The sequence below is a fragment of the Mustela nigripes genome, chromosome 15, assembly GCF_022355385.1.
Source record: "Mustela nigripes isolate SB6536 chromosome 15, MUSNIG.SB6536, whole genome shotgun sequence".
NCBI classification, from domain to species: Eukaryota; Metazoa; Chordata; class Mammalia; order Carnivora; family Mustelidae; genus Mustela; species Mustela nigripes.
The window spans coordinates 14,626,138-14,641,335 of NC_081571.1; the positions used below are offsets into that span (position 1 = coordinate 14,626,138).

At 44.3% G+C, this 15,198-nt stretch overlaps 1 long non-coding RNA gene and 1 other non-coding gene across 2 annotated transcripts; one reads left to right on the forward strand and one right to left on the reverse strand.

The window, feature by feature from the left end:
* Nucleotides 1–2,162: 2,162 nt before the first annotated feature.
* Nucleotides 2,163–14,903, forward strand: LOC132002806 (uncharacterized). Its single transcript, XR_009400021.1, has 2 exons — nt 2,163–2,342; nt 14,464–14,903. It is a non-coding gene; the product is annotated as an uncharacterized LOC132002806 (long non-coding RNA).
* Nucleotides 6,110–6,211, reverse strand: LOC132003039 (U6 spliceosomal RNA). Its single transcript, XR_009400116.1, has one exon. It is a non-coding gene; the product is annotated as a U6 spliceosomal RNA (small nuclear RNA).
* Nucleotides 14,904–15,198: the final 295 nt, after the last annotated feature.

Consider the following 15,198-nt stretch of genomic DNA (forward strand, 5'->3'; position numbering starts at 1 on the left):
AAGGGATTTTCTGCCTCTTTTTGTTTCCCATACTTTTCCAAACTGCCTACCCTCTACCTGCCATATTTTTCTTCTATGTCATTGACCAGAACATATCAATGCCCACGCCATCACCAAGTATTTGGTAAGAGGAATAAAACTATTATGACTCTTACTTGATATCTTGTTTTATTTAACCAGTTTATTTACAGGGATACAAGAAGAGATGTTGAATAATACATAAAACCCTTTTTTATGTAACAAAGAGCCACATGATATTAAAGCTTCAGGATTAAGTTATGTTTGGAGGCTTTGTAAAGCCTCTTGAGTTATAAACTACCTTTATGAGTGAGAGGATTTTTACCATTGCTATCAGTATTATTTTCTTTAAGATTAATTCTTTACTATCTGTGAAGCTGGAATGTCATAAATCATAGAGCAAACAGGTTTTCCTAGGAGGACTTTGTGAATTTTATTTCCATGTGTAAAACGTACTCCTTGTTTTCAAATGATGGGCTTATCACATCTAGTTAAATAGGAATTTTTGGCATAGGCAATATCCAGTTATGTTCTGGTGAGAAACGGACATATGTTCATGAGTAGTAATTCCTCCCAGATATGGATAAATGATATCAATTTATTTAAGTTAAGAAAATTGTAAAATAGGAAATTTGATCACCAAAAATAGGGAACTTAGTAAAGATAAGACAAGTAAAGTAAAGAAAGTAAAAACTTACTTTCCATATTATTATTTAAAAAAAATTTTAACTTTATTTAATTTTTTCAGTGTTCCAAGATTCATTGTTTATGCAGCACACCCAGTGCTCCATGCGATACCTGCCCTCCTTAATACCCACCACCAGGCTCACCCAACTGCCTCCCCTCTGCCCTCCAAACCCTCAGTTTGTTTCTCGGAGTCCACAGTCTTTCATGGTTCATATTATTTAATCTTTGTTATCATTGTTTTGTAGAGAAGGCCAATCAATACATGTTGCTATCATCCAAAAAATTATTTTAAAATTGTTTTGATATATTAGCTTATAATTTATATCTTATAAGACAAGATCTTTCAAAGGATTTTTACTTTTTTCTTTTGAATTTTGACAGTTCATTTGTGACAAAATGCCATGTTAGGAGGGCTTCATTCCAGCGTATGAGTAGATATAACTTGTTAAATGGAGGGTGAGATACTAAGTTAAACATTTTTTTCTAATGTAGATTTAAATAAAATATTAATCATAATGAAATTGGTGCTCACAATCTTTTCCTATCCACTTCTATTATAATTCACCTTTCCATTTATGGAATATATTGAATCATTTAATCTATTTATTGAATCAAAGTAAAAGTTGTTTGTGGGGCACCTGGGTGGCTCAGTGGGTTAAGCCTCTGCCTTTGGCTCAGGTCATGATCCCAGGGTCCTGGGATGGAGCCCCACATCAGGCTTTCTGCTCTGCAGGTAGCCTGCTTCCTCCTCTCTCTCTGCCTGCCTCTCTGCCTACTTGTGATCTCTGTCAGATAAATAAAGAAAAAATCTTTAAAAAAAAAAAAAAGTAAAAGTTGTTTGCAATGTGGGTCTGTGTGAATGTGCGTGCTCACTGAGGGAGGCGGCAGCAATGTATTTAATGACAACTTCCACATCTGGAGAGCACAACATTTTCTGCTGCTGGTCTTGATTTTCTGTTGTACTCCTAGATACATTCCCAGCAGGACCTTAATGTAGTTAAATGAGCTTCTAATGGCTAAAGGGAGAAAACAGCCTCCTAGACAGCATATTACAATGCTCCTTCAGAGAAAAGAATTACAGGAAAACTTGGACCTAATTGTAAGAACATTAAACTTATAAAAGCATGAAATTGCATCTCAGGGTGTACATGAATTAATATTCTTGTCATACTGGAGATTTTCCCATATATATGAGACTCAACACACATAGTGAGGATTCCATTGCAAAGCTGTCCTGTGTGCTGAAGAAAGAAAAAGGAAAAGAAGTGAAATACCCAGAGTAGTCTGGGCTGGTCCACGAGTGAAGCATGCTTTGAAGATCGCCTTGCTGTGAGATACCTCTTTGTTTTCTGCCCAAAGTGGTAGCAGAGCCATTTTCTGTGGGTTTCTCACCTCCCTACCGGGTGAACTGGTCAGTCTTGTCTCCCTGTCCTGTGTGAGGCACACACTCCTACACCCGCCAGGCCAGATGGCCCAGCGCCACACGCACAGCCATGTCCCTGCCACCTCTGCCCGGCCACGGTGTCAGGAAGTTTGTAAAGGGGCAATCTGGTGCCGCCAGCCAGTGTTTCTCTGTGAAGCAGAGCAAACCGTCTCTGAACCAGAGAGAGCGCGCTTCGGGGACCTGAGGATTCACAGTGAGTTGAGCTGATGATATGAAAGGGCAGAGGGAAAAACAACTAGCTTCTGCCTAAGCAGCCGTTTTTTTTACTCTTTTGAGAAAAGGAGAAGCAGATTTCCCGCTGAGCAGGGAGCCCCATGCAGGGTGGGGGGGGTGAGGGGTGGGGTAGTGGTGGGAGGGTGGGGAGCTCCATCCCAGGACCCTGGGATCATGACCCGAGCTGAAGGCAGCCGCTTAACCCACTGAGCCACCCAGGCGCCCCGTGGAGCTCCATCTCCCAAAGCAGATGGAAAGGGCTGGTTTCTAATCTCAGCTCTGTGCCTTTGAGCATTATTCATGGCAATTCTGTTTTATAAAATCTCGGTGAGCCCTGAATCAGCGAATACTGAAAATGCAGGGTTGGGTGAGCATTTTTCCTCAGCAGATCAATACATATTCCTGTTTTATGTGTGTTTCTGTTTAAAAGCACTGTATTTTGTACGTATTGCTGATTCATTATGATCGAAATCCTGGCAAACAGCACTAGAAATCAGAGCTTATCTAACACAAGCTCTGTTTTCTTTGTAAAGTGCATTCTAGGCTTCCGGCACATAGGAACACCAGGCAACACCTCAGCATTACATTTGAGGGGCTTTTTAAACAGTGAAATTGCCAAAAAAAAAAAAAAAAAACCCACACCAAACTGCAAAAGATGTGGCCCTCAACAGACAGCAGAAAGGACACTGAACCATTACAAAAGCTGAAACAATAAGGCAGAGCATCATCGTCTTGTTGGATCTCAGGGGAACGAGTGTGCCAGGAGACTCAGAGTTTTCATTTCTTGCACATATCCACAATTGACCGTGCAAAGTGCTACAAGCTTTGATTCTGGGGCACAAATAAATGCTAGCAAGGAAGTGAATGCCCCAATAGGGAATCCTTGAAGGCGGAAGACCCGCCGTACTTAGCATCCACGGACTTTAGGACATTTAGTACATTTTGGAACATTTCTCCTCTGTGTATCAGAGATGACACAGATTATTCTAGAAGATTGCTGGGAAGGTTGCATGAGCTGGAGAGGCTTTCACAGCACCCGGCACACTGAGGCCCTACTGTGCCCGGCTCCGTCTTCCGTCTCTTCCCCTGTGCTCTCTCCAGCCTTGTCTTAGGGTCCAGCCTGCTCCCACCGCCCCAGTCCTTGCCTCTACCAGCGATCCTCTCCAGCCTCCAAGGGTCTCCTCATCGGCGTCTTGCTAGTCCCGGTCTGCCTCCTCCTTTAAGACCCAATGAAGACTCAGCTTTGCCAAGAAGAGTTAAAGATAATTCTAGTCTGGTGCAGTTTGTACCAAGCCTACGAGGCGGCAATGCTCCACTTGAATCTGGTGTTTGGGTCTTGTCCCCTTTTCCTTCATGTACTTGTGCGTGCTCACTGTGCTCACTTGTGCGTGCTCACTGCCTTCAGTCTTGCCCTGTTCCTCACGGCCTGGGCACCAACGCTGGGGGCTTTGAGGGTACTGGGTCATTAACATGTTTGAGTACATAACTGCCTGGCAGGAAAGGGAGGGAGGAAAGGAAGAAACCTGGGGTTTCCATCCTGTGTCTGCCTGCTCCATGGGGTCCAGGCTGAGGGGTCCTTGGGCCTGCCGCGGGTTCTCAATCTGCAGGCATGTGGTGTGGGTGAAGGGCCTACACTGTGGCTCTTCACAGGCCCAGCTCCTCAGGGAGCAGATTCATCTCCCCAGGGCAACTGGCACGGATGAGGAGCCGCCACATAGGGAGTCTGTGCTGCCGCTCTTCTCACCACCGCCAAACGCGTGATGATAGAAGGTCTTTGGGATTGAATCTTACAGATGCTCTCTTCTCCCATCCAGGTCTCCATCTGGCTAATTTCCCTTCTCTCTCCTTCGTGTACCTGTGTAAAGAGCTTGTTTGACATGACCCTAATGGTCTTTGATGGCTTTCTGGCTACCAGACCTGGAATCAGTCATTTCCTCAAGAAGCCCTGGCTTCTTGTAGGGAGAAAAGGGAATTTCAGGATCGCATTTTGTGTCTAGTCCTCTTAACAACACTAAAGGAAAAAAGGCATACACATATAACAAAACACCTCGTGATTTTATGTTGATAATGCCAATTAAAAAGTGAGACCATAAAGCTTTTACTCTGCTGGCTCTCAAACACACAAGAAATGAAAAAAATAGTATAAACCATAATTACTTATTTTTTTAAAACCCCGTAATCACACACCACAGTCTCAGAATAAAATTGCTAAAACCAGGGGCGGCTGGATGGTGCAGTCGGTCAAGGGTCCAAATCTTGGTTTCAGGTCAGGTCACGATCTCAGGGTCATGAGATTGAGCCCCAAGGTGGGCTCCGAGCTCAGTGGGGAGTCTGCTTCAGTTTCTCTCTCTCTCTCTTCCTCTGCCCCTCCCCCCATACTCCTTCTCTCTCTCTAAAATAAACAAACAAACAAATAAATCTTTTAAAAAATACTAACACCAACATGACTGCTGTAAAAAACCTTTGCTTCCTCCATTCTATCCCCATTTAAAAAAAAAGTTGTGCTATGTCTGTACTGTTAGCACATATAACCATCCTGTACTGTGCATACTATCTCATTTCTGAACCCTCACTGGGTCTTAATTCTACAGGTTACCACTGGTACATTTCTCCTCAGTGTATCAGAGATGACACAGATTAATCTAGAAGATTGCTGGAAGGTTACATGAGCTGGAGAGGTTTTTGCTTGCCATTCATCTTCTGTCTCTCTGGTTATTTTGGTTACCTGAAGCTCACTCTCTAGTGGGTTTCCCAGGACAGACTCATGGAAACAGCATTCCCTGACTTCTGGCGTATTGATGAATTATAGTGTTCACTATTCCTTCTGTTCTCTTGCTTTTGCTTTCTTCCTCAGAAAAAAACATTTTCTCTCATTTTCTATCTCTCTGCCCTAGGGCCCTAGTTCTAGACAGACTCATCTGTGTTATCTTCATTTTACATCTTCAGTATGTGTGGGATGTCTGGGTGACTCAGTCTGCCTTCAGCTCAGGTCATTATCCCAGGGTCCTGGGATTAAGGCCCACATCATGCTCCCTGCTCAGCGGGAAGCCTGCATCTCCCTCTGCCTCTGCTTGCCTCTTCTCCCTGATTGGGCTTTCTCTCTCTCTCTCTCTCTCTGTGTCAAATAAATAAACAAAATATTTTTTAAAAAACGTCAGTATTTGTTACTTGCTCTCAAATCCTTTTTACCTTATTTTTCATTTTTTTTCAATTTTCCTCTTTTTATCTTTTATGTCTCTTAAGGCATTATTTCTTATGTCTGTTCATTCTTGTGTTTCTTCTGGTTTGGTCTTTAATTCTGAAATAGTTTTTTTTTTTTTTTTAAAAAGGTACTTTCCTGAGTTCTGCAGCCTCATTTCTGAGTTTTTCTAATTTCGATGCATGTTTTTTTTCATGTGTTATATACTTAAAAACATCTTCTGTCATTTTGAAGTAGTAAATTCTAGTTTTGATCTGCTTTGTGGGCATGTCTTTCTACCATGCTCTGCTTGTAGGGATGTTATTTTGCTTTTTATTTATTTTTTCTGTATAATAAGTTTGTGTGGGATTTGACATTAAGAATTTTCTGGTTGTCAGCTTTTATGTGGACTTGGTTTTCCTGAAATCTTAGAATGAGTTCAAAAATATTTCTCTAACTCAAAGAATGCCCACTTCGGTCATTTTTGCAGAGTTTACAAAATTTGGTGACTTGCTTTCTGAGATTTCCTGGATCAGTTTCCTCTCTGTTTTGACCTGGGCCTTTTGTTTAAAAGTATGAAATAATTTACGAATTTACCTATCACTTTTGCACAGGGGCCATGCTAATCTCTGTATTGTTCCTGTTTTAGTTCATGTGCTGCCGAAGCAGGCATAACCATAGCCTTTTAACAGGTTTTACTGCTCTAATAATTATTTCCACAGAAACTAATATTAAAAAAAAATGCAAATCTGATTATGTCACTTCCATCAGCACCCTGATTCCTCAGTGGCTTCCACTGTACTTGGAATAAAATCCAAAGTCCTGCTGTAGCCCCACAGCTTTGCACGAACTGGCCCTTGCCTTCCACTCAGCTCTCATTTTCTATCTCTCTGCCCTAGGGCCCTAGTTCTAGACAGACTCATCTGTGTTCTAGAGCAACCAAGCTTATTCTGCCCCAGGGCCTTTTCACCTCCATTTCTCTTTTCTTGGAGCTCTCTCTCCCCTAGGGCTTCAGCTCTCCTGTGCCTGGCTCTTTCCCATCTTTCGTATATCAGTTCAGATGTAACTTGACCAAGGTGATTCTTGGCCACCTAATTAAGGTGGCCCTGCACCCCCCAGTTATAGTCACTGTCTGTAACATCTTTTGTTAATTTCCATCTTAGCTTCTTGTCACAGTCAGGAATTCTCTGAGCTTTTTCTTTACCTGTTTACTGTGTGCTCAAAAGGCCAAGCATCTGGCCCTCCTTCTTATATATTTTTGATTTTATTTGTTTATTTGACAGAAACACAGCGAGAGAGGGAACACAAGCAGGGGGAGTGGGAGAGGGAAAAGCAGGCCTCCCGCCGAGCAGGGAGCCCCATACAGGGCTTGATTCTAGGACCCTGGGATCATGACCTGAGCCGAAGGCAGAGGCTTAACAACTGAGCCACCCAGGTACTCCTCGCTTTCTTTTCTACTTTGTGTCCACTGCCTCGCACACTCCTGTTACACAGTCGGAGCTCAGTAAATACTGAATGAAGAGATGAGTTCAGTTCAGCTATCATCTGTATTCTTTGAAACATCTTCACTGACTCGCTTCCCCACCTACACATTTGCACAATCACCTCATAGCCCACAGCGATGACTTGCTTATGGCTTGTATCCATTTATTCTGTTTTTCTTCCATCCATTCACAATTTTATCTGCTTCATTCTCTTGCGGATGAGAGTTAATGCTATTTGTCTTGTGTTCCCAGCACATAGTGGGGATGCAACAAATCTTTTTTGAATGAGTGAACAGATGTTTCCTCTGGAGAGCAGAGGACAGTTGGGAAGACCCCCAGGGAGTAAACTGGCAGATTAGGAGAGAAAAATATTCTGCCCCAGGGCCTTTTCACCTCCATTCTCTTTTCTTGGAGCTCTCTCTCCAAGAACAAAACACTGTTCTGCTCTGTGGCATTGAATGTGCTTTCTTCTGGGGTCCCTTATTTGATCCTCATAAAACCCTACCAACTGGAGCAGGTATTGCTATTCCCGTTTAGAAATGAAGACACAGAAGTCTTGTGAGTTTAAATCTGAACTTACAAAGTCGAGAGGGAGTGTGGATGGAAGACAACAAACCATGTGATTCCAAGCCTGGTGTTTTGTGCATTAAACTGGGATGAGTGTGTCTGTAACGCAACATGACGAGACAAGTGTTCTTTCGTGGATAATAAATGATTGAAGGTAAATCCACAGGGGAGAGCCAACATTGCCTTAGGCCAATGCAGCATCATTGGAAAAGGGGTATAATCTTGAAAGGGCTGTGATGGATAGGACCCATCTGGGTGTACAAAACCTTGGTGTGGATTTTTTAAAAAATAAGAGTCTGAATATCATTCCTGTTTAGAACAGGAGCTGAGAAATGAATAAAGGTAAGCATATGATGGGCCCAGAGGAGGTCGGAGGTTGGAAAGTGCTGGTAAAGAGGGCTGTGCTGGGTCGAGTGAAGGCACCCACGGTGTGGCAACGGTGGGGCTGTGGATGGCAGCCGGCTGTGTGGGATCTAAAGGGGTAATGGACTGTTAGGTGTCAGGGAGTGGCCAAGAGTGCCTCTGCCAAGGTGGAGAATGAAGTGAATGCCCCAAGTCAATGCCAGATCTTGCAAAAGTCCTTTCGGCGTCCTGAGCGCAAGAACCCTCGGAAGTGAGCCTTCAGTGTGTGGTTTGTGTGCGTTTCCTATGCGCTCCTTTATTCTCTCTCTTGCTTTAAACTTTCTCTCCGAACAATCTGAAGATTGGATTCTGAGACAAAGGGCATGAAGTTGCCCCCTTTATTCCTCACTAGTTCATTCTTTCATTGGGGGCTCCTGCTGTCGTCTCTGGGCGTCCTCATGGATGGCAGGTGCAAGCCCCTGGAAACCCAAGTCGGACTCCCCGTGGAGCTTCTGAGGGTGTCCCGAACACCAGCAGGCTGCCTTTTCCCATTCTCAAGCTGCAGCCTCCCTGCCCCACACCCTCCGTCACTATGTGTGTTAGGGACGCTCAGCATTGGTGGCACTTTATGAGCACTGGCAGCTGTCCTAGATGGAAAAGGCACTTGGAAGTCAGTATGAGAACCTCTAAGCCCATCCGTCCCTGCCCAACATCTCTGCTGCTCTCTTGTCCCACTTGTCTGCTTGGTCTCTCCATCTCTGACCACGGATGCCGACTCTGCCTCCCCATCAGGTTAGTCAGATAAAGGGCAGGGATGGGCTCTGGAGAAAGGAAGCTACTCTGGGTGATCACCTCACTCCAAACGCTTGACCCACTGCTTGCCAAAATTTCACTCCCTTCTTCCAGCAACCCTCAGAGGTACCTGTTTCAGAGTCCCAGAGTCAATCCTCACTCCTCGGGCCCTTTCTGTCCTCCTGCCTCACTGCACACTCGTGGGAACGACACCATTAATACCCATCATCACACCTGGAAGCGGCGGTTCTCAAACCTGTCCGGAAAATGATGGCACTTCATTTATTCAACTTATAAAATCTAAATACCAAATTTCAGACGGAAGCAGACACCACCTCCTTTTAGTCTCTAGTGTGTGGACAAGAAGTAGAGAGATACTAGCAGTATAGGAAAAGTATATTGGGGGAAATTATACATTAAGAAACATTGGCCCATGAACAAGGCTGTCCTCCTCCAAATGAGGACCTGGGAATTATGAGGTTCCGGCAGCAGAGCCCCTCTGTGCTGTGGGGATGGAGTGACGGGAGTGGAATCACATGCCAGGAGTCACACATAGCACCTGCTACCGATCAAGGCTAGGCCTTGGGGTTGCTAGGAAGCTGGATGACAGCATTTTTACCCTGGAGGAACACTGTAAAGAGGTTGAGGATGATAATAATGGCCAACACTTATGATAATGCCCTCACCATGCCCAGCACATTTTTTAAAAATCACTTTATTGAGATAATGATCGATGCGCAAAAAGCTGTATGTGATTAACATACACGACTTGATGAGTTTAGAGATAGGTATATACCCATGCGGGGCGCCTGGGTGGCTCAGTCAGATAAGCGTCTCTGCCTTCCGTTGCGGTCCTGAGCCCAGGGAACTGGGATCGAGCCCTGCATCAGGGGGGCTCCCTGCTCAGCAGGGAGCCTGCCTCTCCCTCTGCCTCTCCCCCTGCTTGTATGCATGCTCTCTCTCTGACAGATAAATAAGATCTTAAAAAAAAGTATACGTCCATCAAACAATTATTATAATCAATGCTATAAACATGTCCATCACCTCCAAAAGTGTCCTCCTGCCTTATTTGTTTATTCATTCATTCCTGCACTGTTTTAAGTGCTCTGCATATATTAATTTATGGAATCCTCACAACATCCTTATGAGGTAAGAGTGCTTGTATTATCACCATTTTACAGATGGGAAAACTGAAGCACAGAGAGTCAGAGAGTTAATTGCCCGAAGTTAGTTAGTAGAGGTGGGCTTTGCAGAGTCTGTGTTTTTAGCTACTGCCTTACCCAGTCTGAGAACCCGCCCTGCAGCATTCATTGCTCCCCACCAGCCTTTAGCCTCACCAAGTGTGTGTGTGTGTATGTGTGCGTATGTGTGTTGGGGGGAGAGGGCAAATGAGAGAGAGAGACAGAGTGAGAAAGAGGGTAAGAGAGAGGTGGGGGAGAGAAAGGGGAGGGAGAGAGAACATGTCAGCCCAGAACAGCCCAGAACAGCACCCAGGGGCCAGCGCTAAGCTCCAGCAACAATAAGCCTCTTTTCCTCAGTCCTGTGTCCTTCCTACCCACACAGCCCTCAGGAAATGTCTGTTGACTCAATGAAGGAATAAACTTAGATTTATCTGAGTACAGGGCTCATGGAGCTCTTTTGTTAGCAGTTATTTTGTGGCCTTCATTATGACCCAGTTTTTTTTTTTTTTTTTTTTTTTTCATTTGGGTGAAAAATGATTTTGGCATTTAAACAGCATGACTTCATTGTTGATTTTTAAAATCTACCCCCACCATTAAATTCCCCTTTTGGTATTTTGTCTCTCCTGTTATATTTAGAAGAATCTGTCTTGTTAGTCTTTTTTCTTCTTCCTTTTGAATCTATGATGCATTTTAACAGGGGATATTCTATGTATATAAAATAGCTGTATTTTTATTTTAGTTTATTTCCTTCACTCCATGATAGAGGTTAAGAATATAACTTTTCAATAATAAAGAACTTCCTTACTCTCTTTTCGATTGACGGAACAGGCAAAGAAAACACCATAATTGTGTGAAATGGTCTGATTTAGAAACCAATTATAAGGACATAATTATTTACTAATAAAATATGCATGTAAGTTCTTGGTTTGCTCCTTCTAATACCACTTTAGACAAATATGTAGCTAGCAGAAACTTGCATCAAGTAAATTGAAAGCCAACTATTTCTAGATTATGGCTGAAAATCTTCTGGAGCCGATATCTCAGGATCAAAAATAATATCTATTTTTTCTCCTGCAATTGTGTCAGAATCTCCCTGTGTGAGTGTGTGTGTGTGCATACCAGTGCTGGTGTTAAGGGGTGGCTCTGGAGGGATGTTTGGAAATTAAGGTCCACAGCTCCCCCTTTCTGTCTACTGATGATTATCAAATATCGCTGGGCTTCGAAGCCGAAACTCGAAGGTTCTTTTTTTAACCTAAGGATGCAAATGAGTGAAAAGCTCCCCCGTTCCCTTAGGAAGCACATCATTAAAAAACATCCCTTTGCCCACGTCAATTTCCCTAAACTGTGGACAGTGGAACAAGGGGGCTGAACGCCCACTGCTTTCTCTCAGGGCATCCACGGTCTGGCTGTCTGCTCTGAGAAAACAGTAGAGATACTTCCTTGGGGCTCTCTCCCCACTCTGCAGGGCTGTTTGTGAGCTGCCGTCCAGGTTGGGGCAGGGAGAACAAGGAGGGGTCAAGTGCACAGCCTTTCTGCCGGAGGCATTGGGAGCCTCGCTCAAGCCCCAAGCATCAGCGTAAAGTCCTGTGCTAAGGCAGTCCTACTCGTGTCACCGAGATTGAGCTTTGTGCTTCCTTCATCATATCATCTCCTCACTTACTGCTGTATTTCATCGATTCTAAAGACATGTTTTGGGGGGAGGTATTTGAGCATCTTTGAAATCAGGATGCATCTTACAGTCAGCAGTTGTCCTGGTCTCCTTGGCAGCAGGGGGACAGCAAGCGGGGTGTGTCTGCAGTCCACGCTGCCTTAGGGCTGATGCGCTATCAGTCCTAGCAAATCTGCGGGCTTGGCCAAGCGGTCTCCCTTCCCGGCCCTGTCATCGGCCAGCATTTCGCACCAACTCGGTCCCCAGGGACCTGCCCAGGACAACTTCAGGCCCTAAATACGTGTGGTGGTTTCTCACCAGGCCATCTTTGCTCCTGGTGTGTCTTCTGACTTCCAGGTTTTGTCCAGCTCTGCCGGTGGAAATCGGTCCAGCTCACAGACTCAGGTGTGAGAGGCGGAGACTTCCCTGATGATTCCCACCCAGAAATCATCCCTTCCTTCCCAAAAATCTCTATAGAGAACAGTTGGTACTAATTCACAGACTGTAAAGCCTTTCTGGAAACGGCTAACCAAGTTATTTTTCTTTCTTAATAAATTCATATTCTTATTTTGCTTGGTCTATGTAAGAAAAAAAATTAAATCCTTAAACAGTTGCTTTCCCAGGGGCAATTTGGTAAAGGATGTTTGGCAAAACTCTAATTCAGATGCAGTATCTGCTACTAATTTTATGTGAAGGTTTTCTCCATAAGGATCAGGGAAAGGACATGAAAAGATGAGTGAGAATCTTTTACTCCATAAAGAAGAATGCTTTACTCTGTTTTATTTATTCTAAAAATTTCATATTTTTTTCAAATTTAAAAACTCCAGGGAAAATAGAAAAATAGAGATATTTCTGAATTTGTCATCTCCCCTCTGCCTTCGCTAGGCCTTTCACCTGCATGATCCATGAAAACAGGGTAGGTAACGAGCCCAAACTACGGCAGGAGCGGGGAGGTGTTTGTCTTAAAGGCCGGACGGAAACATGCGTTTACCTCTGTTTGACTGAGAGGAGCTCTTTCAGAGAGTTCTAAAATGAGGAAGTGGTGAACAGCTTTTTTTTCTGTCACAGCTTAGGGAGGACTGGGACACTGTGGTCACTCAAAGTGGGAAGAAGGGCATTGGCTCCAAGGGCCTTCAGCATCCCCAGCTCACACCTACTGAGCTTCTCGTGTGCGTCAGGCAAAGGATGAACTAAACACCAATGGCTTCTGGAAGATGGCTACCTGGCGCTGGGCTTTCCACAGTGTGCGCTCAGACGGGCCAGCCATTTTCCATGCTCCAGGTTAGAGCAGTGAGAAGCAACAAAGGTTTGAGTTTGAAGGAGCGGAAGAAAAGGACTACAGTAAAAGCAGGTAAATAAGATAGAAGAGTTTCAGAGAGTAGACAGTGAGTTCAGTTAGGTCCCTCAAAAGTCTGCACTGACATACCATCGGTTGAAACCCTCTAAGCAGTTATCCGTTCGTGCACCTTCATATGAATGGGTCTGGGATCATTTCCATTGAACAGGTTTAGAATGGTGGGTGTGGGAGAGCACTAAGCTCCTGAGGAGAGGAGAGTGCTGCAGGGGAGGAAGGAGTGGCAGGGCAGGGGGCTCCTTTCCCGCCACGTTCCTAAGGCTGTGATGGAGGAAGGGACAGAGATACAGGTCTGCTCTGATTTTCCCATGAGCAAGGACTATCTATGCCTGCCAGGTACCAGGGGAACCAGGAGAAGGTGGGAACCACCTCCAGCACTTGCTCTCTGGAGGGCCCCTAGGTGTGAGGGCCATTGCCAGTCTCTGCTTGTGTTCTGAACTCTCTGCTCACGACAGTGGCTTCAGCTTGGTCACTCTTGTTGCCTTCTTTCGACAAGCTCCACTGAGTCTGATTGACACCCAGTGATATGGGACACAAAGAAAAGTGGTGAATCAGGGGGGCTTCCGAGAAAAACTGGCTTTCTGTCACTTCTCCTGAAGGCTCCAAGAGTTACGACAGCGCCTACCTGGAGCCTTCCTTATCTGGCAAATAGATGTTCTAGCATGTTCTCACTCCCAGCCACTCAAGATTCATCTCTGCGGGAAGCTTTCAGCCCGACAACAGCATTGCTTGCTTACTCCCTTAGGTTTCACCCATGTTGAGTCATTGCATTGATCTGTCTTTTCATGGTTCGTTTTGTGTCTTTTAAGTGAGAATAGGATCTACGGTGTAAATGCAAATCGTAGGATTGTTTTTTCAGAGCACAGCATGGCAACGGTAGCGTACAGACACTGTTCGCAAAAGGCCTTGCGGTCCTCCACAGAAGGGTTGGTTGGCAAGGTAATTTCTTAATTCAACTCCAAAGCAATTAAATGTTTATTGAGCATCTGCTGTGGGCTGAGAGTTGTGGTAGGCACAGGAGAGGCAAAGAGGCAAAGTGAGAAACTATCCTCACGCTTGAATTTCCTTCCTTCATTTATTCAACAAAACCCTATTCTAGGCACTGGTGATACCACAGTGAATAACTCAGAAAAGGTTCCTGCCGTCATGAAGGTCACATTATAGCAGGAGCAGGAAAATAACACAACAGCAGGTAACCATAGAGACGATGTGTGTCTCTCTGTTTTAGATGAGTGATCAGAAAGGCCTTTCTGAAGAGATGGCAACTGGGAAGAATTCTGAATAAATCAGGGAGTGAGCATGTGTTAGTTCAGGGAGAAGACGCTGGTCAGAGGGAGCAGGTGCAGAGGCCTGAGGCGGGAGCTTGTCTTGTGTGTCTGAGCAATGGGTAGAAGGCAGAGACTGGACTTGGTGAGCAAGGGGGGAGCTGCAGGAGGTGAAGGAAGGCCAAGAAGCCAGGCGAAACCATACAGGGATTGGAGGATGCTTTTGAACATAAATTGTATGCTGTTTTATTTAGATTTTTGCAGTTTGACTTTTTTTTTTTTTTTTTTAGCATATGGGATTGTAACAAAAGGAAAACTATTAACTGAAGGATAACAAACACAGAGAAACATACACAAATCCCAAGTGTACAGACCGAATATACCTGCGTAACCTGCACTCAAGGTGAAGAAACAGAATTTGAGCAGCTCCCCATCCTCATGCCGCATCCCAGCCACCCTTCTTGTCCCACAGAGAACCACCATCTGGCTTCCAGAATCACAGACTGATTTTGAACTTCATATAAATGAAATCACACAGTATGTACTCTTTTATGTCTGGTTTCATTCCTCCACCATTGTGCTTGCGAGATTCTTTCATGTTGGACGTGGTCCTTGTTCATTCGCATTGCTGTATCATACTCTACTGGATGAATGTCCCACAGTTGATTAACCTGTCCATTCGGGTGGTCTCCAGCTTTTGGCTCTTTCAAATACAGCTGTTAGGAGCGTTCATTCGTGTGAATTTGGTATATATATATGTGTTTCTGTTGGAAAAAACCTTGGGATAGAATTGCCAGCTAACGAAATAAATGTGTGTTTAACTTATAAACAGTGTCAATTTCACAAAGTGTTTGAGTCATGATTTACTCCCATCAGCCTTTGACTGGAGTTCCAGTTGCTTCATATTCTTGCCAAAGCTTGGGGTAGCTTGTCTTTTTGCTTGTTTGTTTTAGTCATTCTGTTGTGTATATAGTGGTGTGTCATTGTCATATTAATTTGCATTTTCCCAATAATGCACAAATTTA